This window comes from Pogona vitticeps, chromosome 1 (genome assembly GCF_051106095.1).
Source record: "Pogona vitticeps strain Pit_001003342236 chromosome 1, PviZW2.1, whole genome shotgun sequence".
Classification (NCBI taxonomy): Eukaryota; Metazoa; Chordata; class Lepidosauria; order Squamata; family Agamidae; genus Pogona; species Pogona vitticeps.
Window position 1 is genome coordinate 206300514 of NC_135783.1, and position 27556 is coordinate 206328069.

At 42.2% G+C, this 27556-nt stretch overlaps 1 protein-coding gene and 1 long non-coding RNA gene across 9 annotated transcripts in view; one reads left to right on the plus strand and one right to left on the minus strand.

Moving 5' to 3' along the window:
• Window positions 1–514: 514 nt before the first annotated feature.
• Window positions 515–4538, minus strand: LOC140702450 (uncharacterized). The gene is made up of 2 exons (XR_012081613.2): window positions 4262–4538; window positions 515–952 (listed from the first exon to the last, which is right to left on the minus strand). It is a non-coding gene; the product is annotated as an uncharacterized LOC140702450 (long non-coding RNA).
• The window catches only part of LOC110076882 (sodium channel protein type 1 subunit alpha), a 134193-nt gene continuing 110762 nt past the window's right edge, over window positions 4126–27556 (plus strand). For all 8 annotated transcript variants that reach the window (XM_072982048.2, XM_078394601.1, XM_072982049.2 and 5 more), the window contains exon 1: window positions 4126–4765. The gene's annotated coding sequence lies outside the window, so the exon portion shown is untranslated. The remainder of the gene's footprint in view (window positions 4766–27556) is intronic.

The following is a 27556-nucleotide window of genomic DNA, read 5'->3' on the forward strand; positions in this document are numbered from 1 at the left end:
CCCCCCCCGCCTTTGAAATATATATTTTCAAAGTCAGTACTGGAGCCCCAGATGCCTGGATTCCTTCCAAATTAAAATTTAAAAAGTAGGGTTGGGACTAACCATTCTCTTTCAAGATATGATGTTGGGGCATTTGATCTGTTTTAAATTTGCAGACAGCAAAGGGTGCCAGTGTCTACTTGGGGTGGTTGTGGTAAAACAGTTTTACCTTTTAAAAAAATCATAACTCAAAAAAATCATTTGCCCAAACGTCCCCAAATTTGGCACAGAACAAGAGCAGGCTGTCTGCTGATCTGAGGTCCAGTTTAAAAGTTATAATTTTTTTTAAGTTGGCTTATCGAATGCAGAATTGAGCTGTCAACACAATATCTATTGCTGCACTCTCATGCAACAATAATGCAGACGGTTAGGCATAATGGAGAATTTCTCCATTCTTTCTCATCCTGAAGGCATCTAAGGGAGGTGACAAGCTGGGGTGGGTCATCAGCAAGGTCTCATTAGAATAGACAGGTAGTTGAAATCATTGTAGCTTTTATTGATCATCCAGCAGAGTGAGTTTTTAAGCAACACACGAGCTTGCATGGCTGGGACATTCTGGGAGCTGAATTTTTTTCAGGCTAACATAAAGACTGGCATTGTCTCACAGGGCTCCTGTACCTGAGAAATCTGCATGGCTAATACAGGAACACAAGATTCAGCTCCTCTTGTTGTTGGATCTCCATACTGAGTACTGTTCCCCATGTTCCATGACTCCCTGACTGAAAATATGCAAGATCTCTTCTAGAAAGAAACAACCCCACAAAAGGAACCTATGGCTTTTTGTCATCCCCCTCCCCGACTCTCCCCTCCTGGCCACTTGGACATTGCTGCTCCTTCTCTTGCAGGCTTCCCTTCTGTTTCGTATAGTACTGAAGATTTCTCCTCTCTGCATGTTCAGCGTCTGCCTGGTTGCCTGTGGAGAGACAGGAAAAATAAGGGGTGGGAAAGCGTAGCGGCTGCCATGGATAGCTCTAAACTAAGGAATTCTTGTTGAGTGAGAGGTCGAAGGAAGGCCCTAGGCCTTCCATTCCACATGCTCCCCAGTCCCTCTCTGGTGGGCCATTTGACATAAACATTGGAAAACCAACAGCGCTCACTATTCACTGGCAAAAGTGCCTTCTCTGTTTCATGGTGGTATTGGAGTGGGTAGTGACCATACTGCACAGGGACATGCCTTCCACGCTGGAGACGACGCTGCTTCTTATTGAGTCAGCGCCAAGGGGGAGTTGTTAAGGCAATATACAGTTACCCTTATCTGTATGCGGTAAGAGAGGAAAGACTCTTTGTGACCATGACTTTTGGAGTACCCTGCATATCCATTTCTTTCTTTAGAGGGCTTGGAGGAGATATGGGGGTGGTGATCATCAGTCACACACTTCAAAGCACCACATTCTTATGAGCACCCCTTTGCTGTTGGAGTTTTATCTGCAACCTTGCATGGTGTCTGCTCTTTGCGTGACTGGGAGGGACATTTCTCAACTGAGTTGATTATCTATTTATCCAGCACTAACCAATCATTCTTTCCAGCCTTGAATTCAAAGAGAGACCTGCCTTTCTCCTGAGAGCTTTTATTTCCCTCCCTTTCCTCTGCTGGTAGCAGTGTTGTTTGTTTGCTGTTGACTGGTTCAGTTGGTTGCTAACTATGTGTGCAGTAAACAAAGCAACATTCACAAGTTTGTAATTGAAGCTACTGTAAGTGTTTTTATGCTTTCTCTTACAAATGCCTCAGAGTGAGTTATTGAGACCTTAAGTGGCAGTTAATGACAAAAAGATGGACTCTGTGGAATTTGACACTGTTCTCCTCTGTTCTTCTACTGCAGGGGTGGGCAATTAATTTCTATAAGGGGGCCACATGAAAAATCTGAACTGTGTTCGGGGGCCAAACCAACTTTACTTCAAAATAAAATGAAACAGTGATGTTATGATTGTTTTTATTTTAAACTTGTTAATCTTCACAAATACTAAAGAGGTTATTTGCGGTATGTTAAAGATAAGCAACTGATCAACTTTAGACAAAAAAACTATAAATGGTTTTGATGTTCAACTTGTTCAGTGAGAGAAATCCAGTCTGTCTTGGGCTTGAACAAGTGCTTGAACACTGGATTGGAATGACAACCGGTGGGCTGGGCAGAAGCGGCTCGCGGGCCGTATGTGGCCCTCGGGCCGCACTTTGCCCAGGTCTGTTCTACAGTGTAACAAAAGCAATTTAACCAGAAGTTCAAAATTCTACAAAATTTATTCACCTCTGAACTTTGAGTTTGTCCTTCTAGCAGAGTTGCAAAAGTCAAGCTGGGGTTCTTGTTATCTATGAGTAACTGAGATAGCAGAGGACATTTTAGGTCTCCGAAGCAAGGTAAACGTTCTTTATCTACCTGCTACCTGTGTGGTTCCCTTTCATGTTGGTAGCTTTGCCTGCCAGTTGTTTGTGCTCATCTTCATCAGAGTTTGTACCTGTTGTTCCCAGAGAAACATAGTCCCAGGTTTTCCATTTCTATATGACTTGTGTGTATCTGGGACTGATAGTGACTTTCCAGGATTTCAGATAGGACCCCTCCTTAGTCCTATCTGGAGATGCCAGGGATGGAACCTATGGCCTGTTGCATGCAAAACACAAACTCTACCACCAAGCTATAGCTGCTCCCTCCAGCAGGAAGAAGAAAGCAACTTCATAATGTCATTATGGTATGCTGCAGCAATCAGCGGGGAAAAGTCACTTATTGGAAATATGAAAAAATGGGGGGGGGAGGAAATAACTGGAAATTCAACAAGACATTTTTTTAAAAAGATTATCCTGCATTTTTTTTCAAAATCTTCCTTAAGAATGCAAGATGTATGTGAAATGGTATGTAAAATAATCCTCACTTTGTAATAAAATCTTAAGCAGTTTAGAGGCTTTTTAAAGTTTCAGTAAAATGACTTTAACAGGAACATGCACATTGGAGATACTGTATTTAAACTGATTGATAGTGGAGATAATGTGAATACATATACATTATTATATTCCCTTCCCCCCTTTTTTCATCTAAACACTAAAATAAAACCTTAAATAACACATACAAAAACACATACAAGAAATCTTTCCTTACGCAACACATAATTTGACTTGTCAGACTCATAATCTCAAAACATAACAAATGCCACAACAAAAGACTTTTAAAAGGCTAATATTCCATATTCAACTAATTCCCAGCAACCAACTGCTGACCACCATTTCAGTCCATCTTGAGCTTCTTAGGGCCATTTGTGTGGCTTATTGTCACCAAATACATGGACTTTTGAAGGCAGATCTCAATCTGCTTAGAGCAGATCCAATGAAATCAGTGAAAACTTAAATTAGTCGTGGCGAACTGAAGTCTCATTGATTTCAGTTGGTCTACTCTGACTGTGACTAAGTCCGAATCCAGCCCTATTCCTGTTCCAGGGAAATTCTAATTCTCGTCTCATATAATTTGTTACTTACATTTAAGAAAATACTCACAGTTATATATAATATGAATTAATTTTTTCCCATTTCCAGATTTTGCAGTTGGGGCTTAAGTTCTTCTTCAAATGAATTAATAGCTTCCTAATTTTCACACCTGGATGTTAAATTGTTCTCCAAACAGATTTCTCTTTCTTTCTTTCTTTCTTTCTTTCTTTCTTTCTTTCTTTCTTTCTTTCTTTCTTTCTTTCTTTCTTTCTTTCTTTCTTTCTTTCTTTCTTTCTTAGCCATTTACACTAGTGACAGACTAGGTAAGACATGAAAACACGATGTTGACTGGATACACAATTTTACCCAGTAGCAAAAGTCCATATAGGTTGCCATCAAATAAAGCCAAGCCAAATAGCAATGTTTCTTTTTCCTTCTTTCCTTGGTGTTTCTAGCAGATAAAATGCCAATGTATTCTAAATACTATAACTAACAATCCAGGAAATTCTCAGGTGTTTATCTATGGAAAATAATTAAGAAAAAAACATCCATGCTAACAAGAATAATTGCCAGAAACATAGCCAAGTCACAATTGCACATGGTTTGCAAGGGCACACAAACCTCTGTTGAATGTATTCATTTAAATTAGCAAAGCATGCCTACACCAACACAACGTCACACAAATGACTTTCTCTAGCAGTGGTACATTTACTTGCACTGTTCTGGACTATTTATTTAACCATAATTTAGGAAATTCGGTTTCAGAAAAAGCAAACCTGACCTTCATTCCCTCCTCCTCTGCCTTCTACTCACCACCACGAGAAACACAGGCAAACAGACCTCCTTCCTGACTTTGTGTCAACGTTGCTCGCGCTAGCGATGGCGATGCGGTTCTTGAGACAATGTGACACACATCCTGTGAGGTCCACTGTAAGGGACAAATGCAGCATTTGACATCTGCCTGGTGTTTCTGAGGCTCCTGTCTCTCCTGGCCATTCGTTCCACAGGAAGAAAGGCACCAGCTCTTTCGAGCTAAATCTTGCCTCTTCTCCGAGAACCATCCGAGGGGGAGGGGAGAGCCAGAGAGACTGAGTCCGTGATCTTCATGCAAACTACCAGCTTGCTGCCAGCCCTTGCGCTACTACTGCCGGGGATGACATTCAGGATAGAGCACGGGCTCCTCATTATGTAAGGCAGTCTAGGTCAAGTGTAGGAGAGAGACGACCGGCTTGAATGGACTAGTGAGGTTCCTGCTTCAGCGTAAGGCTGCATGGGGGCATGGAAGTTGGATTATGACCTTTTGCTGCATCTACTTGGGTAATCTCTTTTCTTTGCATGATCTAATGGTTACTATGCTGAGCGATTTCTGCACACTCCCCCACCCCCCCACCCCCCACCCCCATTAAAAATGACTGTCAGCCATGCAGTAAAATGTGAAGAGGAAAACTAGTTTGGAAAGAAGAAAATCGGATCCGATAAGCTTAGCGTTTCGGAGTTGTCTTTTCAGCTTTTCTGAACACTCTGCAAACTGATGAATAATATATTAGGGTTTGCTTAACAAACATCTTCTCTCTCCATTGGGGAAATTACCATTGATTTGACTGATTAAGCATTAAAACAAATCCATTTCCTTTGAGGTGTTGTGGGGAAATGTTTTTGGGGAGGGCTATTAACTGTGAAAGATTTACTGCAATTTGTGGCTCTTTTCCCTGCCTAGGACTCAAATGTATAAATCTGCTTCCTTCGTTTAGACAATGACCGCTTTATGGGTGTGTATGGGTGTACGAGTGAGTATCTTTATTTGTTGTTTCAAACCACAACAAAACTGAGAAAGAGACTAAATACCAATCACTATCTGCCTATGTATATCTGTATGCCTAGAATATACATGGTGGTGGCAGCGGCGGCGGTGTGTGTGTGTGTGTGTGTGTGTGTGTGTGTGTGTGTGTGTGTGTGTGTGTGTGTGTGTGTGTGTGTGTGTGTGTGTGTGTGTACTGCGGACAAGATTAAGTACAATGACTGCTCTGCAGAGGTCCAGATAGACTATTGGTGGTGATTACAGCAGGTGATTTCTATAGGAAAGGGGATTCAAAAAAATAGGCTGAACTGAATTCGAACAGCCCAGGGGAGAAAATATCGATCCCATAATGGGATTTTATTGCTGAGTATGTTGTAGGGGATGAGAAGTGGGGCTGAATGTTAGTCGTGGGTTGCAGCAGAAAAGGCCTGGGTGGGAAACAGCACAATACTGATACAGCTGTCTTGTGGAAGGGATTTCAGACCAACGAGCTCATTTTGTCAGAGTGTTACTACTTAATGAGGCAGTGTGATATGTTTGAAAATACCCTGAGGCTCGGAAGCTCTGTACAGTACCATGGACAGCGATAAAAGAACTAGCCCATTGTAAAATTTACAGTTCAAATATACTGTTTGCTCAAATGTCTGGTTTATTTTTTCTGAAATTATTTTTTAAAACATACCTACAATTGCCCATCTTGGAAGGAGAAATGTCCCTGGTCAGCAGGCTGACTGATTACACTCTGCTAACTAGCTACCAGCTTCTAGAAAGGATACTATATTCACATACCACTTTTCTCATACTAAGAAGCTATACAGATATGTCAAGCAGGGTGCTTCTAGCTCAGATAATGCATCTTCATTCAGATTTGTTTCTTTGCTGCATTGCTCTCATATTCATGGGGTGTGAGAGAGTTGTTTTATTGACTTTATCATTTCGAGCAGAAAATGATCTATTGTGGCCATATAGAGATCCTTGTGTGCTGGAGGGAATACAAGACAGAAGACAGAAAGTGCACAATGCAAACAATTAGCAAGGGTTCCGGAAGTTAAACTTTCACTCTGATCTTCAATATTTCTCATTATGTGATTTTAAAAGGGCGGTTTCCTCTGTCTGGAATGTATCTGTTAAAATAACTGATTCCAGTGAATCCCATGGAACGTTCTCCTTAAACCAGCATGCACAGAATAGCAATTTTAAGACAGAACAGGAATGCGGCTCTGTACAGCTCTACCTGTAAATCCAATTTAACTCAGTGGAGTTTATAATAATAACCATCGCATGCCATCAAGTCAATTCTGGCTTATGGTGCCTCTTTTCAGGGTCTTCTAAGTAGAGCATATCAGAAGTGGTTTGCCATCCCCTTCCTCTTGGGTCATCCTCCAAGTAAATGGTTATAGGATTGTAGTCTGAACCTTTCTAAGTCAGTTTACATGCAGTGCAATTCTGTGCTTGTGTAAGCAGAACCAGTGAGCAGAATCCTATTGTCAATGTACACTTGTATAACTGAAAAGGAATAGCTGTGGTGAAAAAGTCCAGCCAATTAACAAGGTGCTGGTTACTTTCCTAGAAGTGCACTCAATTGATTGGGCAGTTAACCTTGCTAACTGCCACTAAGATTTCCCTTATGCAAGTGCAAATGAGCAACAGGATTCAGCCCAATGAGTTTAATGAGACTGACACCTAGGTAAGTATGCATAGGATTACCTAAGCTAGTTTTTCAGTGCAATTCTATACATGTCTTGTCTGAAATAAGTTGTCTTCAATGTGGCTTACTCCTTGCGAAGTGTATATATTGAATGCCACTGGTGGTTTGTGCAGAATAGGTCTGTACTTCGGATTCACTGAAGCATCCACTTAACAATTCACTAAAGGAGTGTTTCTAACAGTGTCCTGTCATTTATTTCACATGTGTTAAACTTTTTGCATTGTAAAACCTATATAAAACAGGACTTTAAATCTAGTTTAGGGCAACAAAGGCCCCAAACTTTGTCAGCCATTCTCCTAATATCTTGCATGCCATACACACCAAGGAATCATTTTGGAAATTCAAGTGACTAATACAAAGGGGAAAAATCTTTGAAAGTAAATTTTATAGCCCATTAAAAAGAGGAAGTATGTATAATAAACAATACTGTAAGCAGGGTAGAAGGGAATGCTAAAGATGAAGAAAAAATGCCTAAACCTGGTAGGAGTGATGGGAGGTGTTGCTGTAAGATATCCAAAATGGACCAGATTGAGTGGATTAAGACAGTGCAACTCCTATTCAGCCACTTTGGCCTCTTCCCTCATTACCCATGCCTCGCACCATCAATACAAACAAAAAGAGGTGGCCAGTCCTGTCTCCCACTCACTTTTCTTGTTGAGTTGCTCAAATAGGTAGCAACAAGTCTGTAGAAGAGAGGTTCTCAATTGCAGGTAGGCTCTACGTATGAGCGAGAAGCTTGAAAAATCTGGGTCTCATTCATGAGCCCACTCATGACCCTTTTCCTCTTCAGATTTGTCTCTGCTCAAGCAAGAAGGTGTGGGACTAGACACTTTTCATCTGTGTTGATGGTGGCAGAAAAGGGCATAGGGCTCTACTATCTGTAGTTCTGTAGGGGGCTGACCAACATCAGTGAAACTTAAATGGCAGGAGAAGAAAGAGCCTGCTGTTAGAGCACTCGCTGTCCCTTCTGCAGAATTTAAGCAGAGGGTTCTGTTCCCTGTTTATGTTTTATGGGTGCACTCTGTCTCTAGAAGGAGAGAAAACAGAATACTGGTTGCTTAGTCCTTCCGTTGCTTCTTAAGAGCCCAGAGCAACACATATGAAGTTTGTGTAGCCCATGTGTGACCTGTGCATGTGAAAGAGTGGGTCAGATAGGGTGCTAGGTGCTCCATGAAGAATAGGAGGGAGGTGGCCCTACATTGTTAAGGGCTAGAAGAGGAACGATGTAAACGAGTTCTGCAAAAGGTTCCATAGTTTGTACTAGGCATTGCTAAGTGGGTGCCCTACAGATATGTTGATAGTAGCTCTCATCATCCCAATGGCCATTCTAGCTATGGATAATAACAGCAGAGTATAACATACTTGGAAGGTGCCAGGTTGGGGTAGGGCTGGTCTGCACATATACACAGTTGGATAATAAAGAAAGACATGCACCATAGTTATAAGAGATGTGCACCAATCACAATGTAGGGTTTAGACTTTAATTTGGCACATTGTAAAACTGCCTGATTTGGCTCCGACTGTTTCAGAGACCTCCAGATTCACCCTGGGTCTGAATCTGAACTGTGATTTGGAAATCCAGATCTTTGCATTATCAAATGACTCTCTCTAGAAATGAACAAATGTTTAACCTTTCCTCTGCTTATCAATACCAAATAATACTTACAGGAACATTAAACCTTTTGAAGGGGGCTACTTCTGCTAGCTATCAGACCAACAGATGCAGGGACTTTTATATTTTATACCTTGAAATGTTGCTTTTACTGAAAAGGAAACACCCAATCAGCTTGGAAGACTCAGCTGATTTTTGCAAGAAGAGTTGTCTTTCCTAAGAGGGTCAGGTCTACAAAGATTTGGAAGTAAAAACACATAGAGTTTTGTGACAGAGCAGCTTTTACAGCTTGGGTTTTTTCGCAGAGGATGCATTTATTCCCCTAGAAGTTTTTGTGTGCAGTCGTGAAAAATCATGGCACTTTACACAGACTTAAAGAAACATTTTAGGATAGGTGCAACGTTTTTTGACAGTCTGTCGAGCTCAGAGTTTGAAAATAATTCAGAGGCCAAAATTCTATTAGTTATGCTGGTCAGCAGAACTCAATCAGTGTAAATTTCAGCAGCAAATTGCCACAAGTTAAGAAGTCATTGTAGGCTTTTGCTGTCACACACTGAGGCTGTGACTACATGGTCAAATATTGCAGGATTTGCTGCAGGTGTAAAGTTGATGCATTTGTTGTTGTTTTTACTGATCACATGAACCAAAGGCCAATTTGAATCATTCCAGCCCTTTGTGCTCCCAACAGAGTGTTTTTCTCTGCCATTGGGGCTTCTACTGTTTTCAAACTGGAACAATTTGAAAGGACTTTACCCCCTGTGATCAGTTGTTTCATTCTCTAAAACAACGGTGGGAGGGCATGACTGTGGGTGACATTCTGGTGATTTACTAATTGGGCATAATATTTTGAACGTCAGGATCACCCACCCTCGCAATCTTTCTCTCTAGTTTCCCTTTAAAAAAAAACAACTACCAAGTTCAGCACTAGGTCATTTTATCACTACACTGATATACTAGTTTAGCACTAGAGCATCTTTGTGCAGACAAAAAAAAATAGAAATTGATATGAAATAGAAACAGCAATGGAATGTGGTGGCACTGCGGGTTAAACCACAGAAGCCTCTGTGCTGTAAGGTCTGTAGATCTTCAGCTGTAAGATCGAATCCACGCGACGGAGTGAGCGCCCGTCGCTTGCCCCAGCTCCCGCCAACCTAACAGTTCGAAAGCATGCAAATGTGAGTAGATAAATAGGGACCACTTTGGTGGGAAGGTAACAGCGTTCCATGTCTAAGTCGCACTGGATATGTGACCAGAAGATTGTCTTCGGACAAATGCTCACTCTATGGCTTGGAAACGGGGATGAGCACCGCCCCCTAGAGTCGGACACGACTGGACAAAAAGGGGAATCTTTACCTTTACCTAGAAACAACAATGAACTACAGCAGTCTACTATTTTTCCATGGTGGGTGTGTTTGTATGTGATGGAGGACTTTGAAAAATTGTTCCTTTTCCCTAGTGCTATGCCGCACTTTAAGCAGCCCGCTGGCTTCACAATGAAATGTAAATGGAGAGCTGGGAGTTGGCAGAGGGCAAGGTCAAAGGAAAGGGGGCTGTGGTGCTGACCAAATCACATCAGACTGAGGGCCCCGTGTGGACACTGGCACCGAAACAATCTCCAGTCTCTCTGTGATCTGTAATCCAAGCGGAAGAATAACATAGGATGAAAATCAAGCCACAGCAAAGCCAAACTGCTCCGTTTTGGCTCAGCAGTGTAGTCACAGCCTATGTCATCACTGGAATGTATGCTCATGGAATTGGGCTCAACTCAACTCAACATGGTGGGATCTTTAAGGCTGGATTTTAAAGGTGAACCTAGTCATGAAACCTACACTTCAGAAGCAGAAGTGCAGGTGCTAGGGAATAATGAAGACTTAAAGGCAGTGTAAGTCTTTCTTTTCTTTTCTTTCACCTAGATAGCACTAAAACCACAGAAAAGGCATCGGGGAAGGGCTTGGTGGTGGGTACAGAGCATGCTGTGTGAGCCTAAAGGACATGAACATCCAGCATTTTCAAATCTGAGGCACACCCCAATTTGTTATGATTGTAATGAACAGGAACACACAGTATTTCATTCTAAAACATCACAGTGAAGGTAAACATAATGAAATGAGTGTGTAATCAAGGGAAAATGCAATTTCCACTCAGTGAACACAGAGATGTGGATTATTATCTCTTTGTTCACCCATTCTTCATTCGCAGCCCCCAACTCCACACTTCCCGTCAGTCTTCATTTATATTTTTATTGTAGATTTCTACATATGCTGGTTTGGGGGTAAGCTATGTTAGCTGTACTTAGCTCCCATGACTATAAAGGGAACATATATGAAATCATGGCTATATTTCCTATGGATTTTAGTGGGAGCAGGCTGCAAGTAGCCTAGTCTTCATTCAGCCCTTTCCAGAGGGCAGTAGCAAAATAACGGGTAGTCCATTAGTCATTGTATATTTTATCCAGTATAATAGAGCCTATGTCAAGATTTGCCTTTCCTTTAAAAAGATGAAAGTAAAACTCAGAGCCCAACTCCTATTTTATCTTCACGACAATCCTGTGCGGTAGTTCGGGCTGATATACTAAAGTAATAGTCCAAGGTTACCCAGTGATCTTCATGGATGTTTGAAATTCCCAACTTGGATTTTGCTATCTTAGTCTGACTGTGTAACCACTCTATCTTACTGCCTCCTGGAAAGAATGATGCTAACTGGGATTGGGGGAGAGAAGTCGTAAGTTTACCCCACTTAGAAGGGAATGCTAGCAAAGCAGAAAGGATGGGAGAGGCAAGGAAATGCACTTCTCAGTCGCACCCACCGTATTTTCTGCCTGTTTTCACTCCTGTCATTTCCAGTGGCAGGGGTATTCATTATGCCCGCTTGTCATGGGCTAGGTGCTGAATCCTGCTGCCATGTCCCCAGATGGAAGGCCCTTGGATCCAGCAGATGCAAGACCACCTTAGCTAACTTGATTGGTTCCCACAATACTCCACTTAGAGGCCTGTTGCCACTGGGAACACTGAGCAAAATCCTGTTACTGTAAAGTTACATTATGTAAATGAGATCTGCTGCCAGGAATATTTACTTTAAATGAATCGAAAGCTTCCTATCCTGCCCCCTTCAGGCTCCAAGGCACACAAAGGAAGGCTTTGTGAATCTCAGGATGGGGTGAAGGCTTTAACAGTTTAAAAAAAAAATCTGCAGCCAGATCACCAATTGCTGTCTCAATCCCAGCAGCAGTAATCTGGTGGCTTTTTTATTTTATTTTATTTTATTTTATTTTACTATTAAAAGCTTCTTTCCCATCCCATGGTCCCCAAAGGCTTCCTCAGTCAGGGCAAAAGGCAGCCCAATGGTACCTCAGAACCTGAAAGCATTGGGGATAGAAATTTTTCAATTAATTAAAATTAAATATTACCCACTATTGCCAGGGCCAGATCCTGTTTATGGTGCCTAACTTTACAGTGACATGACATGCCTACCATTGGCCATATATATTATGAATTTGCCGTTGTCGAGTATAGCCCAAGACATTTTGCTGCCTGAGGCAGAGAAACCAAAGGAGCCTTCTAGTCAGCCAAGTCAAGGTGCCTACTGTCAAAAGCCCAAGAAAGGGGTTTTTGTTTTGTTTTGTTTTGGCACAAGAGGGAGAAAAATCTCATAATCACGCCTCTGCATCTCCATGTGGTAAGACCACTATACAAAAGTAAATAACTCACCATTTGCTGTCCTTTCATAACACTGGCTGCCTGCAATGGCTTCTTCGTTCTGCCTCTTACTAAGAGCCAGCCCCTAGCCATAATGTTTCGGCCTAACCTATCTTTCATGGTTATGATGTAAATTCCAATTTCTAATGGGAATGTGGGTTGTGTGTGCTGTCAAGACAATTTTGACACGGCCAGGATTCTGCAGGTATAAAGTACTGAGAAGGGGTTTACCATTCCCTTCCTTTGGAGGGCGCTCTGGGATGGTGCAGCTTGCCCAAGGCCAGAACCGGCTGGCTCTTCTCTCAGAAGGCACAGTTGGAGAATCAAACTCCCAACCTCTGGCCCCGCAACCAGTTACTCCGACTCACTGAGCTATCCAACCAGCTACGTATATGAGATAGGAATTGAATAAAATAAAAATAGAGAGGACTGGCAGGATATAATGATGATGGTAATGACAAGGATACCTGCAGACTCAACACAACCAGGTAGTGTTTGGTGGCAGGCAGAGATCAAGCAGATGTGCGGCCACCGCTGATAAATGGCCTGCTGGGACTGTTTCTCTTGCTGGGGCTCTTGGGACCAACGCTGAACACCATCCTGATTACTCATGAATTGTGCAGGGTGAGGCAAGTCTTCCTTGCCTACATGCTGCCGCACAAGCAAATATGTGCTTTCACAATAGGCACAGAGGGTGACATTGTGTTGATTCTCCTGGAAAAAATTCATTTGATTGTCCTGCTCCTTCCTACAGTTCAGAAGGGGGGGGCGTGTAGGTGGGAGGATTGTGGCCTGCGGAGTCCAGCCATTCGGCAGGGTTTCTGGAAGAAGGTGAACCTGACTGATCCAGCAAGTATTTTTGGCGGGTTTACAGTGTTTGCTTGCTTGCTTTAGCTATGAGACCCTTTCCTCAGCAGTTGTTGCATGTAGAGCTATTGGTACTTTGAGGGGAGTAGGCACAGAAATATAGTGCTGCCTGATGGAAGAAGATATTATATTCCCTGTAATGGTACTGTAGTGGATTTTCCACCTATGCACAATCTGCCATGCTAGCCCCAGACTTTGCCCCTGAGAATCTGGATTCTCACGGTGTCAACCTTTGGACCTGGAAGCTCAGCAAATGGGGTGCCACAAACCTGGCAAACCTCATGGCTTCAGGACAGGTCACTGAGACATGCTCAGAAGCACCCTTGTGGGTTTTTTAGGTTTTTTTTTTTTAAGAGCTGCTACTACTACTGGAATTTGCATGCTGACCTTTACATTCATTGATCTCTATGTTTTCTGTCACTCATATACTATTTTGCAATTGTTGCTGAAAGATCTGTTCTCATGGCATCCCAGGGACCTGCCCCCATAAGTGTGAAATGCTGCAGACTTGGTAAACCTGGGAACCGGCGCATGTTTTCCCTCATGGCGGACATGCCCCCCCACAAGGTAAATTGGCAGGGAGCTCATGCTGATGGCGATCAGGCTAAAGGCGGCAGTGGGTGGGGCCAGAACCACACATTGCTGTTTTGCTTTGTGCCACCTCTTTCCTCTCTGTCCCCCCCCTCTCTCTCACCTCCAATCTTTCCCAGCCCCCTTCCTCTGAATGCAACAGGCTTTCTAAGAACGAGAAATCACTCCTGCCAGAGATTAAACTAGTTGTTTCAAACAGTTTTGAAATTAGGCAGAGAAGAGCATAAAATTAGGCTGAGGGCTGCATCTGGCCCAAAAGTCCATACTCCTGCTCTAGCAGGCTTACAACAGTATATCCTACCCCCCAAATAGCTGTATTAGTCAGTCTCGGCATGGAAAATGAAGACAAAATAGCAAAATACTGTGGCCCATTGAAAACTGTCATATCTATTTCAATGTGAACTTTCACTTCTTAAGATACACAGAGTGCAAATACGATGTCCTCTATATTTATCTTCATGGTGGTGAGAGAAAAACAATAGTGCAGCAAATATGTTTAGTGATACTGTACTATAATAAATACGGTGCAGATTTATGGTTTTGGCCTACAACTCCCAGAATTCCTCAGGTAGCATGGCCAGTCTGCTCACTTCTAATAACTACTATTTCACCCCCTATAATATAGCACTATCAATGCTTAAGGGAGGGGAATATTTGCCAAAGACCTGCTGATGGTAGGAATTCAATGCAGTTGGGTTAGAATTTAAGCCAATCATCTTGACTCAGTCAAGATGAAGAAATTGATAAACGTGTTTTAATTTTAAATTAGTCTGTCACCTAGGATGTTTGACCAGGAGAAGGGTTCTGGATTTAAGAAACTAAACTTCTGTGTTGAGTCTCATAGGCAAATTGTAGCAAGGCCTGGTGAGTTGAACTTCTGGTATCTTATATATATATACTGCAACACACAACCTCATGATTACCCTTCCAAGGTGTTTTTGTCCTCCATAAAAAGGATAAGATACCTTACTTCTCTCTAAGACAACTGCAAGCGGGTGACAGTGGGTGAAGCAGACTGAAACAGAAATGCCTCTTCCAGGGCATGAAAGGCAGGCATCTATCAAACCCTACACCCCAGCGGTAGGGGGTGGTCCAATTCTCCTCCTTCCCACTGGTCCCTGTAGAGCTAGCTGCCTTTTCTCAGCATGTAAGGAATAAGAAAAAAATGAGAGAGAGAGAGTAAGAGAGAGAGAGAGAGTCTCTAATTTTTGTACCTTCCTTCTCTGGACAGTGATATGTATAACCCTGAGGGAGACAGTAAGGAAATGAGCCATGGTGATAGGATCAAACAGGAAGGCCCAGAAAGGGTATTCTGTCCAAAGCCTGCCCAAAATCTAGAGATAGGAACACCATCTCTACACAGAGTAGCAAATAAGTACACTACGGGGCTTCTAATCCAGGGGCAATTCATCCAAACTAAACAAACTTTGGTCTGATCAAATAAGAGCATTTACAATGGTGAGTCAAACCCTCAGTGCTTCTCCTCCCTCAATCCTTGCTTGCTCCCTGATCTCGATCCATTTTTGCTCCCTCTCCACCATCTTCCTTCCCTTTTTTTTGCCTTTCCTTCCTGCCTCCTTTCCCTTCTTAGAGCCAGGCGTTACCAGCGTGTTGCTTAGTGAGATTGCCCATGATCGCAGGCACCTACAGGCTCTGGGGATCCTTCAGAAATGGGAATTAGGGCCTGGTCTCAGTCAGAGAGCAAGGTTAATCAGAGTAGCTACGACAGCTGCCATGATGGACCTCTAGAGGTGGGAGTAGAACGGCACAAAATTCCACTCCACCACCTGAGATGGCTGCTTCTGCCCATTGTATGGGCTAGTCCTGGCCATTTGGTAGTTCTCATGACTGTTATCACTGACAACTTGCTAGACATTGTGGCCTAAACACACCCTGATGCTTGCATCAGCATCTGGGTTTTTGGCCTTTCTCCGTTGCCGCCCTAAACACATGCTGTGGGCTAGTCCACGGGCACAGTGACTATAAAGCCCTTATGTTTCTTTTTCTTTCCTGTCTGAACACAGAACATTGACAGAATATTGTCAACGTCTAAGAAGCTAGACAAGAACTTTATTTGTATATAGAGACTCTAAAGACCAGGATAACAACAGGAAACTCCTGACTCTACTTAGATGTAACTAAATCCAGTGGCCTGGATCAATTTGCCTTGTTACGTTGGTGTAACATTTGCAGGTGAACTGCCTTAAGGTATCATCACAGACATTACTGGTTGTATTGCTTTTTAAGAAGGCTATTCAGGACTGTACAGTAACAGAATATGCTTTAGGTCATGAGACCTTCACACCAGCAGTAGGGTACTTGTGTTGATGTTGTTCAGCTACAACTCCCGTTAGTCAGGATGGCTTGTCCTGGTAGGAACTGGAATCCAACTGTATACCCTAGCCTTGCCTCATGCCATTCAAGTTGGAACATGAGGAGCTTGTCTTGTGAGCTGAATGGCTCCGGGGAGGAAAATATAAAATGCTGGGTTTTCCTCATGCAAACCAACCTCAGCACTAGGGCCCCCAAAGCATTATCTGAGCACATAGGTTGCTGACGCAATGCATATGGAAGGCAACCCATACATTACTTCCTACTATCCAGTCAATCTCTACCAGGGCCAAAGCTTATCATGCTTCTTGATATCCCACAGTTGTCGCATACAGATGCAAAAAAGTGCAATATTGGCCAGGGTTTTCAGACATACTCAGCATTCAGTCTTGGAGGAAGAAGCAATGTGAAAAGAAAGTGGAGAATTTAAAGTAGTGCTGATAAAATTACATTTCCTCTCAGCGTGGTAGCCTACAGGAGAAAAAAGGACTAAATCTCATTTTCACAAATCCTTTTCTTTCTTTTTTTTAACGTAAGTGATACATAAAACATATTCATGTTATATTACCAGGCAGCAATATGGGAGTTTGGAAAGGTGAAATAAAAGTAACTTACTCCAAGCAAGGATGCATGATACACATAAATCGGTCTCTACATTCAGAGTACTGTTCTGAATAATCTAGTGCACAGTCAAAAGTATGGGAAGGGGGAGAGCATATGTAGACTATTATACAGATGATGTGATGCTGATCCATTTGTTGCAGGAGGAAGGAACTGAGGCCAGATAAGTGCTTTTCCTCTCTAAGAAAAAACACCTGACATAATAATCTATAATGGTGATATTCTTTCCTGTAACTGTGAGTGTGAATTTCCCAGTTCTTGCCACTGATTTCTGTACTTAGTGTGCATTTAGATGCTTTGATAATTATCAGATATACAGTACAACTGTTTGTAACTTCTCAGTTTGACAAAGGCCTTGAGTACAATGACAGACAATTTGATAAACTGATGGAAGCACAGATTTTTTTCCTCATGGAAACCTGAGGCCTGGCTTCCAATTGGAAAATATACATTTCTAAATATATTAGGGGAATTCTACAAATGTCTACTGAGACATAAGCCACTCAGGGTCAATGGGGGCTTACTCCCAGGTAAAGCATTGCAGCCTGCATAGTGGGATTATGCAAGTGGCGCCCTGGTTCTTCATTTCAGTTTTTATGTTCTCTCCATAACTTAATAAATGTGCAGGAATCACACACTGTACGCGTATTCTCCTTGATACAGCCACAGGCTTTATGTTTACAAAAGAAGCCTTGCATGTAGACATGTAGGAAGCCAGTTGAGGAACGGTATGTGCAAATGTGGCTTTATCCTTCTGGCTCACCTGCTAGAGCTGTGCACCCGAAGCCTTTTGGAACAGCCATAATAGTACCAATCTACTCTTTGCACAGGATTTCACAGAGATTGCAGATGCTGTACATGTGTTTACATATTGTAGGGGTACCATTCCAAGGTTGCTAAGCCACATGGGTGTTCTAGTGAGGGAAAACTCTCCTAGCATCCTGTGGCTGCTTCTGAGGGAAGGAGCTGCCATCATTCTCCCTCCTTCTCATTATCATAGAGAGCTTGCCATAGAGGCCTTTCCTTAGGTCAATCAGAGGGCTTGATTAATTGCCTTGCTCCAGACCAACCCTAATGTAACCATTGTCCTATCTGGACCCTGTCTACTATCTGTAATGCTGTGACTACCTGTGACCTTGTAATGTTAATAAAAGGACAGTCTCCTGGGGGCAGAGAGTCAGAACGATCCAGATGACTTCTCATTCTGCTTCCTTGCTGAGTCGCCCACCAGGAGTACTGCTGGCAGACATCAATCTGTATGTGTGGCTGACTTCTATCTATTGCTAAGAAACTCTTTGCCATTCTATTACCTACCATGTGGTGATCACCACAAAGCCCATTAGCCTGCTCTTTGCCTGAACCCCAACAACATATGTATCATTTTGTGAAAGCTTCCAATGTATGAGGTGCCCCAGGAAATTATTCAGATATCACTGATATGCAGGACAGCCAGTTGAAACAGTCAGGATACTTTTGCAATAACTGCACACACCAAGTAGTGGTGGTATTTGCCCTACCTGGTGTTAACACAGAAGTGGCTGGAAAAGTTTCAGGTGAAATTCTATGGTCCTGGAACTAAATCCCATTGAGCTCAAAGCCAGCTAAAGTGTTTTTTTTTAAAGAGTCCTACAGCCCCTTACAATGCTAACAAAAGTATGTTAAATCTTTAAATTGGGACAGTACCCTGTTATTTTTGCTGCAACAGACTTAACACATTTAGCTTTGCCTGCCTGCGTTTGGAAAAGCATATTTTATGTATCTTTTGCCACATAATTCAGCCATGGGAAATCTATTGTTAGCAGCAGATCTATATATGTAGCGGAGCCAGGTTTCCTGGACTGCTGTTGAACTGGGGGGATGTCATATGAATGTAGCCAATGTTCTCCCTGGATATGAAGAGATAAGGTTCTAGCCTAGCCTCCTTTTCAACCCGCAGAATACTGTTTTTAAACGTGGCATTCCCCCACCTGCAGTCTAATGTGGAACAGTCCAGAAAACACAGCATTGCATGCTTCCACTGCCTGTGCTCATTGGTTCTGATAGAGAGCCAGCAGTCCTAAATGAAATAGAATGGAAGTACCGTGTATATTTTTACAGAGAGCAAAAATTCTTAAATCATCTGAAGAGTTAATTTCACTCATACGTACTTGCGGCATTGAAGTGGTGAACAGAATCTCTTCAAATAATGGAAATGGGGGTGGGGGGGAATCCTGAAAAGAGAAATGCAAAGACTCTGGATATGTTATGGTTTAATAACCGCTTTCAGTTTGGTCTCTTCCTAATTAATCTGGATTGTGGCCCACTATGGCTATTCATAGACTTGGTAAAAATGCTGTTCTGCTGAAGAAGCTTTTATAAATAAATATCCAACACAGAGAGTTTGGTTCATTTGACCAGTAGATGGTGCTGTCTTGTAGAAATGATGGGCTCTCTTCCCCCCCCCCCCCTTTTTTTCTCCCCACATTTTCTTCTCAAGCTATTTGCTGATTTGTATTAGATACCATGGAGTGAGCCTCAGAACAGGAAGCCGAAGCCCAGGCTGAAAGCTGAAAGGATACTGCAGAGGTCTCTCCCTCCTTCCCTCCCTCCCTCCCTCCCTCTCTCTCTTTTCCCCCTTCCCTACAATGAAAATGCAGCAGTTTTGAATATTTAGAAATATTTTCGGGACTGGGAATCAGAAGAAGTGGATTAGATGGCATTTCATCCTGACTGCCCACCTTGGATCTTTTCCCTTCTTTCTTTGCTTTCTTTCACACAACACGTTTATAATGCTTTTTAAGGACCAGGTAAGGCAGCTGAATGTTTCCTTCTTACAGACTTCATCTGTTCTGATTTCTTTGTAATAACCGTACGGAAAGGCTTGTTTCAGGCATAGAAGAAAAAAGATGATTGATTTGGTCAAATCTGACAGAAGCTGAAATGAGGTTGGTTTCACAGCAGAGCATTTTCTTGCATACCTTACGTTTTCTGGGTGCGTGCCAGTTCCTCAGGTTATTTGCTTATTTTTGTTGTTGTTGTTGCTGCTGCTGCTATTGTCACATTCTAGATGCTCCGGACTGTCATGTAGGAGTGCTCTTCTTTCATTTTTGAGGTCATATTGTTCCTCATTGTAAAGGATATTCTGGAGACTTATTTTGAAATCCACCAGCTAGGCAGAGCCTAGCACTGCAGGGGTGAAAATCTCTCCTCACCCTCATTTCTCCCCCCCCCCAAAAAAACAGGCTGTGTTTCACAGGCCCAATGTCTTTTCAAGGTGCATTCGTTGCTGTTGTCCCCTCTCCTTTTTTCTAGAGGCACCCACTGTTTTCCTGGGGTGTACAGAGGACAGCCTTTATTTCAGCATACAGGATGTTAGAATACAAAGTGCCGCAGATGCAACTGTTCATAATCGGGGGGGGGGGGGAGAGGCTCTTTTAAACAGTGCAGAAAAACTGGCAGGTGAACCTCAAGCCCTCCTTTCAGCATCTTTGCTAAAATGGATTTGTCCTCTGCTTCTTGTCTAAGGTATGTGCCTAAAACTCACAACTCACAAATGTTTACCTTGACTGTATCTCCCTCCCCCCTACACACACACTTTTAGCCTGGCAAAAAGGTATTTTTCGGCTAAAATATGTAGATATTTTGATTAGCATACTGCTTTAATGTTGTAATTTCACCTGGACGTTGAGATCAGGATTTCAGACCTGTGTCCAAAGTCATTGATTTCACAGGTGTGGTGTCAGTCAGTCCTATAAAACTGTCAGCACTTCACCTCTGAAAAGGAGGGTCTTTTCTCCTGGGATGTGTCAGTTGCTGATGCTGTGGCCAACAGGGCCGTCCCTCTTGTTAAGCAGAGTGAGGCAAAGGCCACAGATAATAGCAGGTGCTGGGACAGGAACAGCCACCACCATCCCGGCCATTTCTTCTGAATCTTCCTCCTTTCTTACAGGGCAGAGCTGTGGATCCCACACAGTCTCCCTAGTACCTCCAAAGTAGTCTGCTGCCCTCAGATATGTCAGAAGACACTGCTTTGTTGCCAGTACTGAACTGGTAGTCCTCTTCATTTCTGTACTTGGACCAAGGCTGGTGCCATTATGTATTTGCTCCAAGCGGCAGAAAGAAAAGAAGAAGAAGAAGAAGAAAGGCTTATGCCAGCCCTGATGGCTAGTCATGTACATGCAAAGCAAAATAAACAAACACAGACTGTAGAACCTTGTTGAGATTCATACCATTTAAACAAACAAAGAACACCTTCTTGCAAACCTTTAAAGAAAAGGATGATGGGTCTTCCTTTGCTGCACTAATGTACAGATCTAAGACAGGCTGCATCAGTGTCAGTCACTCACTTGAGTAGACTTTATGAGTTACCTAATGCTTGGATTCTAATGTCTTCTACTATTGTATAGCTTAGAGCAGTGGTCTCCAACCTTGGGCCTGCAGATGTTTTTGGCCTTCAACTCCCGGAAATCCTGGCCAGCCAAAGTGGTAGTGAAGGCTTCTGGGAGTGGTAGTCCAAGAACATCTGGAGGCCCAAGGTTGGGGACCACTGGCTTAGAGCACTTCCCTTTTAAGTCCCAATAAGGCCTGCTTTACATATCTTATGCCTACGGCAATCCACTTCCACATCGCACATCTTGTTGACTGACAAAATGCTCAGTATGAGTTGCCGTTTGGAAGTTGCTGGCTGTATGGAAAGTTTCCTCTGTTCTGCCAGATGTTTCTAAGAATATACACTGCTGGCAAAACCTCTGTCTGACACTGAGTTTCCACATGGTAGGTCACACTAGACCAGACTTGGGCAAAGTGCAGCCCTCCAGATGTTGCTGAACTGTAAATCCCAACACTCCTCACTATTGGCTGTGTGGGCTAGGATTGCTGGGAGTTGCAGTTCAGCAACATCTGGAGGGCCGCATTTTGCCCAGGTCTGCACTAGATCAGGGCTAAACAACTTGTGGTTTCTTCCGCTCCCCCTATCACTGATTGTGCTATCTAAAGCTGAAGGAAGTTACAAACCAACAACATCTGGAGGGTCACACATTGTCCACCACTCAACTGGCCACTCACAATATGGTAGTTATACATAAGGAAACATCTTGCATGGGAGTAAGTGAGGCCAACTTTGTCTTTCAGCTTGATCAGGAAGAAGTGTATAGACAAGTAGGGTTCATACTACCATGTGTTATCCCTTGATAAAGGCCTGTTGATGTGAAGGTGAAGCATTATAATAGATGACAGATTGGTCATATGTAACTGACCATGCATTTGGATGACTGTGTACTGTGACATTCAAGGCATGAAACTATTTTATTGCATATTTTCTTAACTCAGCTGGCTATAGAACATTGACTTCGAAGAGTTTTTAGGTGTTTTCCTATAGGTGTTTCTTTTTTGATCCTTGATTTTAACTTCCTAAAATTATAATAAAGGAGGTATTTTGTAGGTTCAAAACATCTGATACTCATTATGAGCAGTGACATCTCTGGATCAAACTTGCTCAAACTTCTGCCAACATCTGCTTCTCTAAATTCTCTGTATTCCTCTATATCTAATGACTTGATTTTTAAAATATAACAAATACAGTATTTCATTTCAAATAAAACAGAGAAAAAAGAATGCTTGATTAGCCTTACAGTTTTGTGTGCAAATAAGGTCTTCATACTTACTCAAATCACTCTTATAACATCTTCTGTAGAAAATGTACCCATGGGGGACTTTACTCCATGGACAAGGTTTTTTAAATGCTTCACACTGTGTTACTGGTGATTCCCTTGGGATAATCGAGTTGTTAATGCCAGCTGGAGTTCTTCCTGTTTGTCTTCTCAGGAGAGCTTTTCCCCAACAGACTTGTCTCCTCACTCCTTTCACCAGTTGTGTACTCAGCACTTGCAAATGGTTCTCTTGGTCCACATTCCTTGATTTCAGGTGCGTTTTGCTACCTTTCTCCTACATTCTCCCTGTCTCCTCACTTGATGTGACAATGGACTTACAGCTTAGTGCCCTTTCAACTCCCTCGTTTCCCCACTTCATCTCCTCAGTCTCTGTTAATGTCAGTAGCTTCCTTCTCAGGAGCAGGAGCCTCTGCCATCCTTTCTGTTTTCTTTCTGTTTCTCCCAAATAAATGTATCCCTGTACAGTGTTGTTCTATAGCTACTCCTGGAGAGGCTGCAGTTCCCACCATCTCTCACCACTGGCAATGTTGGTTAGAACTGTTGGGAGCTGTAGTTACATGGCATCAGGAGGGCCACACACTCCCCATCTCTTTGCTATAACCTCCCATTGGCCAGCCACTGCAACAATATATTTTGAAACTGCCACAGTTTATGGTCATTTTCTATATATATTTTAAGTACGATTTCAACAGAAGCATGGCCCTCATGACTGAAGAAGGGTCATAGGTCTCTTTGCTATTTAGGTATTACTTATATTTCTATTTCACCCTTCCTTCAGTGAGATGAATGGATTCCCTTCCCTTTTTTATCCTCACAACACAGGTCAGTGGATCAGAGCTCTTAAGAGATACATGTAGGCAGTATTAAGCCAGATGGATCATTGGTCTAACTTTTCATATGATTGTTTCCTATGTTCCCTCATGTCCAACCTTAATGCATTATAGATATTTATGGACGAGAGCAGACCCATTTCCATTGAGGAGTGGAAGGAATTCATTTTTGAAAGATGGATGAGGTTTCCTTCTGGAGAGGGCTGCTTATACTACATATCCTGGCCCTTCACTAAAAAAATCTTATGATTGGAGGGGGGGAATGAGGGGTCTGCCACTGAAAGATTCAGTGTAATATAGTAGTCAGCATTTTGGACTGAGACTTTGGGAGATTCAGGTCCAGGTCCTTGGAGGCCCATGAGATTTACTGAATGACCTTGGGCCCCTCACTTTCTCAGTCTGATTTACCTCCCTGAGCTGTTGTGAGGAAAGAGGGAAGGGGAACCATTCAGCTCATTAGAGGGAAGATGGGATATAAATGTCCCTAATAAAGAAAACCTGAAAACCCTTACGTGTAAGCAGAACACAGCAGACAGTGATTGGTTCTCAGACCTGGTAAATGTCAGACTAATAAGTAATATCTTTCAATACCCTCCTGTGTTGACATAGCCTTCATTCTCCGAGCAATGGAATTGTCTGAGATGGCAGATTTGAACTAATACAGCACTAAATGTGGTACAGTACCCCAAGTCAGCTTCACATATATATTATTTTATTTTCTCACAGTTCATTTTGAATTTTGCATAACAGCAACAAAACAGACACAAAGGTAATTCTGCCTATGCAGAATTTTCTAACTTTACAAGAAAGATACAACTGGTGCAGAAGTGACTTCTATAAGGCCTAGACAATGTACATTTTCACAAAATAATCCTATGCATGTCTACAGAAAAATTTGTTCCATTCAGTTTCAGAGCTCTTCCTCCCAGTTTTAGCAGGTATAAGACTGCAGACGTATAGAATTCTGTAACCACTTAGCTGGGCACGCGTCCCACTGAATTCGGTGGGGTATGCTTCTGAAGAGGCATGTACAGGGTTGCAGTGTAGGTCTATTCCATTCCAATAGACATTATCTCAAACCAGTAAGAAAAAAATGACCCGTCGTGATTGGAAAAAAAAAGAAACGTGGAAAGATAGTTGCACATTCAGGTTATAAGTGATAACTCAAATTATCACATGAATAATGTAATAGGTGAACTTGCTCTAAAGTCTCTTTGAAGGTATTTAAAAATGCATGGTAGCAGAATGGATTCCAAGTCTCCCATAAGCATCCTTTCATGTTTTTTTAGCACTTCTTGGTAACACTTGGCCCACTCTGTAAAGGGATCTTCTGTTTTGCATTTTTAGTTATTTTTTACACACTTCAGTCTAATACAAATCTATAACAGGACAATGATTTCTGAGGATGAAACAAAACATGAGGAGAAAGGTGTTGCAAAGATAGCAATCTTCCCTTCTAGATTAAAAAGTGCAAAGAGATGGAAATTAGTAGGTAATTCCCAATGGCTAGCATCCAAAGAAGCTCATGCATAGGTTTTGCCTGTCTCTTCCTCTTAAATGCATCCTCTGGAAAGCCATTACTGAGAGTCAGAGTAGTGTTTTGGCATAAGGTGTGGTGCAAGGGTCACAATGGCGGAGAATTAAGTGGACAAGCAGGAACAGTTTTTGGGGAAACTGCAATGGGAAGATGTTAGGAGATGCTATGCGCACACAATTGTGAGCGCTTCAAAGAAGATGACCCAGAACTTGGGCACATTACTTATTTTGTATATCATCCAGAATTCCCCAGTGAGTGACCATAAATGATTGGGGATTCTGGGAGCTGTACTCCAAAAAATTAAAATTTTTGCAAGCTTTGAAACGGTCGCTTTTTCTATTGGAAGGATTTCTGCACTGAGTCAGAGGCTTCAAGTGGGGAAAAAAACTTTCAGAGGAGAGAGGCTTTGGATACAACCCATTGCTGTTCTTCTTTTGAACTGCCCTATCCTAAAAGAGAATGTTCCTCCACAGAATTATCAAAGTAGATGTTGCAGACTAACATCATGCCCTATAAGAAATTACCAAAGACTCTATTAAACTGTCATGCACACACACTCACACACTTTAAAAGATGCTTGGCTAGTATTACACTATAGTGTATGTGTGTCTGTTCAGTTGTATATACAGTACTTACTTTATTCCTGCAGCATGGCAATTAACATGAAAGCTCTTCAGATGTCAGACTAACCAAGCATCTTGTAAAGGCAACTATAGTACTTTAATAGCTAGTAATGTGCATCGATGGGAAAGCATACAGTAAAGAGCTTTCCAAGTACTGCATAATTATTTAACTGAGAAGAGGACATTGCAAACAGAGATTCTCATATTACTGTACCCATCAAAGCAAAAAGGTAAACATACAGAAATACATAATAAATGACTGTAAAATTATCTTTTTTCAGATTTAAGGGAAAGTATTACATGTATTATATTTCTCTTTAACCTGTAACAATATATATATAAAAATATAAGGAATGTAGGGAAAATGGTAAATTGTAGAATCAGGTCAGATGGCTACATACAATAAGCTCTGAAGAAAAATAGAAACCTATCTTAGGGACAAGGTGTTTTGAAAGGCCTCCTTATACAGTTCTGTTTTTGCAAGTTTGTCTGAAAGCAACTGGCAAATGGCACCTGGCATAGCTCTGATGGTAGAGAATGGCAGAGGAACAGGGCCACTACAAAGACGGCCCATTTCCTGATTGATGGCCTCCCTCAGTTTTGGTACTCTAAGAAGCCAGACCTGTGAGGAGTGGGTGACACAAGTAAAAGTTCTTTAGGAGAGACAATCTGACAGGTACGAAGATCGCAAAACATTGAGGGCTTTCTAAGTCAGCATTAACACCTTGAATTTGGTACAGAAGCATTTTCCTAATATATTCCCTTTAGAATAATCATGCTAAATGCCTAAATAAAGAGGATCAAAAGATACATTGCAAAAACCAGTTTAGCTCTGTGTCATAATCCACCTTAAATGCATTAGGAATGACTCTTTACTTTCATATAACACCACACTTTTGAAGAAGACCTTAAAAGAAACAAAAGACCACTTGAAACCAAACATTAAAGGTAAATACCAATCTGGATTAGAGGCAGAACTTCAAAAATTTAAAGCACATTGGAAATCATGGAGTAATTTTATTGATATGTAGCCTGGTGATGGGGATATATCTTTAAAAATGCTCATAAAGTGGGCCCTTGACTGAATGGTTGAGGCAGACCTGTTTTATCTTCCCAGATGCCTTTGCTACTTCCTCCTTCTTTTGGCTCCAGCTTCCTCTCCATCTACAGTATCCTTTATACATCTTGTCTCTCATCTTCTTAGCTCAGGCTTAGGACTACTTATCTCTCCTCTCCAGTCTCAGTTAGATATAGCCTATGCTTTTGGCCATGTCAGTAGATGGCATCCAAACCGATAAGTGTGTGTGTGTACAGAAGTAGGGCTATTTCTCTTTGATCAAGTTAATGATATGTTCTTATTTTTCATGATACAGTCTCACCTGCTTTCTTTCTTTTTAAAAAAAATCTGCTTTTTTATGGATACTATTTCCCACCCCACAGAATACAGGTTTGTATAGGTTGCTATCAGAACTGTCATTGCTGCTGGCTTTCATTTTTACTAAATTCATCAGATTCTGACTTAAGTGTTATCAAGCCCAGAACTGGAGTTCAGACTTTTCTGTCATCCTAATGCAAAGAGGTGAATTGGTTGGTATATTGGCTAGTGATGTCACAGTCAGTGTTCTTGGCATTAGCACCTGGCATCCTTGAGAAGCTGCCAGGGCCACAGAGCCCCGTGTGCAGCCTATGTGCAGCCGATCACTGATGGCTGGCTTGATTTAAATCCCTTTCTCTCTCTCTCTCTCTCTGTCTGTCTGTCTGTCTCTCTCTCTTTCTCTCTCTCTCTGGGTCCATCTTAGTTTTTGATAATACTCCCAGAAAATGACTCAGGTGTGGAAACCAAGCCATGCAGCCATTGAAAAATTTGGCAATATGTCTCTCTATCCACTCCCATGAACCCACTTCCAGTAGAATCTCTTGTGTAGAATCCAAGGCTCTCATCCAACATAACACCGAGCAGTTGGATTGTGCATGCTGTTGCTCGCTAAAAACATGAAAAGAAGCAAAAACCAGCTGTTTGGCAAGAATAGGAACCAGGCTCTGCTGTCCCTCCAGAACAGCTGAAGGATGAGATTTAAGCTTTGTTTAAAACTCCAGCTACTGGGTTGGCAAAGCAAACTAAATGCATGGAACCTGATTTTGCAGGCCTCTTTACCCTGCTGTGAACAGATACTGTACATGGAAAAATCTGCTTTCACAAGCATATGTTCTCTTTTAGCTGGATTGGGAATCGATGCCTAGCTCTGG